This window comes from Phocoena phocoena, chromosome 9 (genome assembly GCF_963924675.1).
Source record: "Phocoena phocoena chromosome 9, mPhoPho1.1, whole genome shotgun sequence".
Classification (NCBI taxonomy): Eukaryota; Metazoa; Chordata; class Mammalia; order Artiodactyla; family Phocoenidae; genus Phocoena; species Phocoena phocoena.
Window position 1 is genome coordinate 100,301,075 of NC_089227.1, and position 5,393 is coordinate 100,306,467.

The window sequence follows — 5,393 nt, forward strand, 5'->3', positions numbered from 1 at the left end:
TCCACATTCCTCTCATCCAGCCAAGATGCTGAATAAAACGACCATATCTCCTAATATCAGTGAGACTGAAAACTTATCAGACTGAAAGTATGAATCATCATTCAAATTCCCCCCAAAATTCTAGTTTATAACCCCTCCTCGGAAATTCCCATTTATAAATAGAAAAATCAAGAATGAAGTTATTTTCTTTTTAAATCCATTTCTCCATCTATAAAAAAATTAGTTTACCACACAACTTAACCCACTGCACGTATATTGTTCTGATCCAAGCAACTATAAATAAAGCTGAACTGCCAAAACTTCCTATTCCTTTTCATTTTTTCTAGCAAGAATTGGTAACATTTAGCATTAAATTTCACTGTCATGCAAAGGATGTTTAAGGATTTTCTGGTTTTACTCCACCGGAAGTAGGATCAATTATGCAGAAGTCCCCTGATTCTCTATCACCACAAAACCCACAGCAACCAAAACACATACACAAATTAAGAAGAATTCTTCATCTCAAGAAATTGCAGTTGAAGCCACTAAATGTAAGAACAACAGAAAAGAGGCAGATTAATAAAATACAGTAAGAACCATAAAAGTTGAATTATGCACTTTCATCTTGAGAGATACTGCTATATCGCCCTCTTAAGAGTTGGACCAATTTAACCTTCCACAAGTAATGTATGAGGGTGCCTATTTCCACATAGCCTTGTTATCATAGCATGGTATCCAATTTTTTTTCAGTCTGAGAGGTAAAAAGTGGTATTTTGGTGTAGTTTTATATTTAGTATCTCATCATGAATGAGATGAGTAATTTTTTGTATGCTTACAAACCATTTATATTTCCTTTTCAGTGAATCATATTTTAGTAGCTTTTGCCCAGTTTTCTATTTTGGTCTTTTTCTTATCAAATTGTGAGAGTTCTTTATGTACTAAAGAGATTTGTCTCTGATGTGAACTGGCAATATTTTCCCCCGTTTTGCCATTTGTCTTTCGCCTTGACTAAGAAGTTGATTTGGCCCAAGGTAAAGAACTTTAATTTCAAAGCTTTCCTAAGTGTTTGTGTACTCAAAGGAGGCTACGGAGGTAGGAGACTCTTGTTTGGAAAGACACAGACACCTGCCTGCTTCCTATGCCCTGTCAGGCCCGTGGGCAACGCCTGCAGGTCAGTGGAGGAAAAAAGGGAAGGGATGTTGCTCGCATGGTGTGTGCAGAGTCCTCCCGGTGGGGGCCAGGAACACTGGCACACACGGCACCTTTGGGAACACGTTTCTCTGCCCGAAGATGGATTTAGGCGCACATCCACCCGAGGCTTCCCCCAGAGAATGGGAGGGCACCGGGGCGGGGGGGGGTCGTGTTTCCCTCTCCTGGTGGAGGGTGTCAGAGCGTGTGCAAAGCCTCTTTCAGACCATCCGCGGCTCCTGGTGTGATTCTAGACCCAACACATCCATTTTGGGAAAGGTGATGCAGGGGCTACTCGTGTCCTGGGGATTGTCCCGGTGTAGTGAGAGGACCAGATCCTAGCGCACAGTTTCTCCACGGTGCCCCAGCGGGCAGCAGTACTGTCGTCCCGGGTGAGGTGGGGGCCAGGTAGCTTGCCCAGGTACCCAGGGCTGGAACCGGCTGTCGGGTACCGGGCCCAAGCTCTCAAGCCCCAGCCCTCGGCAGTGCTAGAGCGGGTCCAAGGAAGGGCCTTGGGATTCGCAATGTAAGGGCCAACAGCCTCACCGGAGTAAACTTTCTGGGGTCTGAGACGGACTCTAGCTTCCATTCCTGGGTCCTGCCAAGGGAGGGTGTAACCATCTCTCAAAGCTCGGCCAGGACCTGTGCTCAACCACCCAGGCTCTGCTCTCGACCTCTGAGCATTTCACACAATGCCCTCAAGATTTTATGCACCCTTGTATTTTTGTTTTTTGCTTTTTGGCCGCACCACGTGGGATCTTAGTTTCCCGACCAGGGATGGAACCCGCACCCCCTGCACTGGAAGCGCAGAGTCCTAACCCCTGGACCGCCAGGGAAGCCCCTGTGCACCCTGGTCTTATTTCCTCACCTAGACATCCGACATCGGCCGCGCAGAGGTTTACGTGTATTGACCACATCCGACGGCAGAGCACTTCGGCAGCAGGCGGATCTCCACAGATCTCGTCGCCGAGAGCGTGTGGGGACCGGGTCAGGAGGGCCAGCAATGAGCGGAGAGGCGCGAGGGCAAGGGACTGGGAAGTTCACCGAGGGGAGGCCCCGGCGGGGTGATGGACGGCGGGATGAAAAGCCAGACTTTAGGGGGAACATCAAATCTGGCCCAGCCTGGCGGGGTGGGGGGGGGCGGACCCAGCTGCAGAAGGTCCAGACTCTCCCTCGGGGGAGAAAAAGGGACTTCCTGCCAGGTGCTCTGGCCTCTTTCGAGGTTTCTGGAGAAACGAAGCCAGGCTCCATTTCCTCTGAAGTCAGGCAAACCGGGCCGGGCCAGCAGTCCCGCCCTGACAGCTCCTCAACCCTCAGAGGCTAGGCCGGCGGTTTCCCCAGCTCCCGGCTGAGGCCCGCAGCAGCTAGCCGCCCGAGTCTTCCCGCCAGCCCCGCCCCCGCCCCCGCCCCACAGCACGTCCGGGGTGGGGTCTTCCCCCCAGCTCCTTCTCGCCCTTCCCTCTGCCCGCCCACATCTTCCTCCAGCCTCCAGCCAGCGTCCTCGCCCCAACCCCGCCCCACCCTTGTCCCGCACTCCCGCCACCCCCCGGTCCGTCTTATCCCCGCCCACAGCCTACCCACAACCCCGCCCCCACATTAGCCCCGCCTACAACCCTGCTTCGCCGCCGCGTGGGGGCGGGGCGGCCCGGCGACAGAGGCTGCGGGGGCGGGGCCGGCCTCACCCGGAATGAAAACAAACGGCGGCCGCCGGCGCATCCGGGCATTCGGCGGGTTACGGTTGGCTCGGCGGTGGCGCAGGTGAGTAGACGGTGGCCGAACGTCCAGTCCCAGACCCGGGTCTCAGCCACGCCGCCTGGCGCCCCCGGTCCCCCGGCGCGACCCCGACGCCAACCCCGTGTGGGTCAGGCGCGACCGCAGCGGCGGGAGGTGGGCGCCCTGCGCGGAGGCTCGGCCGGGACTGGGGTCGGCGGGCCGGGGCTTCAGGTCGCGCCGGCATTTCGCCGCGCCCTAGGTTTGCTCTGGGCTGGGCTGAGGTACTGGGTGCTTAAAAAGAAGATTGAATAGTGTCTTTGGAGGGAGAAAGAGAAATATATGTATACATTAAAATTAATTAGCCATAAAAAAAGCTTGAGTCATATAACACTGTAATTCCAGATATGCCATTTGGGATTTATTTGCAAAGACAAATTTTCTTTGCTGTTTAATGAGAAAACACTTTATTTTCTCCAGCCTTGACGATCTGATTCTGTATTTCTCAACTCTTTCCCATACTCTTATTTTTTAATACAAGATTCTTGTAATAGTCTGCCTAAGAGAAAAATTAATGTATTTTGAATGAATAGATAGATAGATAGATAGATATTTGAAAAGCTCTGGGGAAAGGTAGCGTTGATCGATTATTACAAAAGTGAAAGTGAAATTTTAAAGGAACGTTTTATACCTTTTCGCTTTCAGTTTAGAGCAGTAGTGCTAATGAATTTCTGCTTTTGGTGGGGTGCTGTGTTGCCGAACATTGTATGGCATCCATGAAACGTTCAGTTCTCCAGTTAAAATCGGAAACTGATTTATTAAACCTTTTTCCATTTTGGTTTAAAATATGTATCCTCGTTTATTCGGTTGTCTGGAAGTGAAGTTTTGTAAGTTTCAAGACAGTGGTGTAATCTTTTCTCAAACATAAGTGGTGGTTCATAGACCCTCCTTGCTGTTTATTTGCTGGTTGGGTGGAGTGTGGGCCGCACACTAGGTTTAGGAAATCCCTTGAGACTTTGGTCAGGTAGCTACTTGGATGCCAGAGGGCTGTGCATTCAGCCTTCCAGATAGCTTGGCTCCAGTAAATGGCCCTCTCCCCACAAGTGATACTTTCGTGGGAATTTCTGAACATTTATCAGTAGAGAACTAACTTTGTGTAGTGGTCCTGTAAGTTATTTGTGTTTGGAAAGCTAATGCTCGTAAGTGCTAATATGCTTTTCTGTGTGAGAAGCAGTTTATTAGTGCTTGAAAATCTGGGGTTCTTTTGTAGGTTACCTGGATGCACACAACCCCCTCTTTGATGTGTTTTTTTTCTTTATCCCTTTTCTCCCCGCTATCCTGATTACCCTCTTTCTTAACTCCAAATTGATATAAAATAGATTTGAACTTTCTTTTCAAACACTTGTTTATGGAATACATTTAAGTTCTCAAACTTGATTTAAAAATCGGGTGACTTGAGTTTTGGGGAGTGTGGAATACAGGCCCTGAATAAAAAAAAGAAAGTTACTTATCTAGGTTACATTAACTCTTACATATTTTTTCACTCTCTGGAATGTGTCTTCATCCTTCAAGAGTAATAACTTTTGACTTTTCTTAACTGCTTATCTGTTTTGGCTGTACTGCCCCTGTCGGCTGTTTGATTCTCTAGCAACCTCACTCACCCCTTTGAACTGGTGTGCTAGTGAAGGCTGAGTAGACAGCTCCATTGCTGTGTGTGATTCTTTGGGAGAGAGTAGTTACATGCACAGGACAGAGAAGCAGCAAGGGATTTCACGATAGAAGGCAGAATCCAATGGTCCAGTGTTGCAGGCAGAAGTCCCAGTGCTAGTTATGGTGCTGCCTAATTTTGCATCCTTGACTGAGTCATTTTACAAACTTGGGCCTTGGTTTTCTCGTCTGTAAAATGATGACCCAGCCAGTATTGATTGGAGTAGTATATGTAGATTTGCTTTTATGCTTTATCACAAAGTAGCATGCATAACTTTCTAGTATTGTAAACACTAAATTTTTAATTTAAAAAATTCAGATATAGAAAATATTTATTATGGATAGTTCATGGTTCAAGCTAGCTTTTCTTCATGTTTACCTGCCAAGGTGATTGGTCTTTTGTGTTGAAATAGCCAACATACAGGAGAATTGATAAGCTCTGCATCGAATTGTTTAAGTTCACTACTTTAGGGATTTATCTTACCTTTTCTCTTAGAGAATAATAGCAGGTTAAGAAATAGAAAAGTGTAATAAACCTTGCTACATATTAGCAACTTTGAAATATGTATTTTTATGCAATGTATATAATTGCATATGTAATACATATTTCAGTCTGTATGTAATATATATATCTTTTAGAGAAGCCTGGAGCTAGTTAAAACCTAGTCTAAAAGTAATTTAGACTAAACTGGAGGAGGAGTGGAGGAGACCTCTGCTTACTCTAGAAAACCCATCAGTGTATTAGGTAAGTTATAAAACACTTTGAAATGTGGCATGGGGTATCAGTGATGTACTGTTTTGCTTTCAAG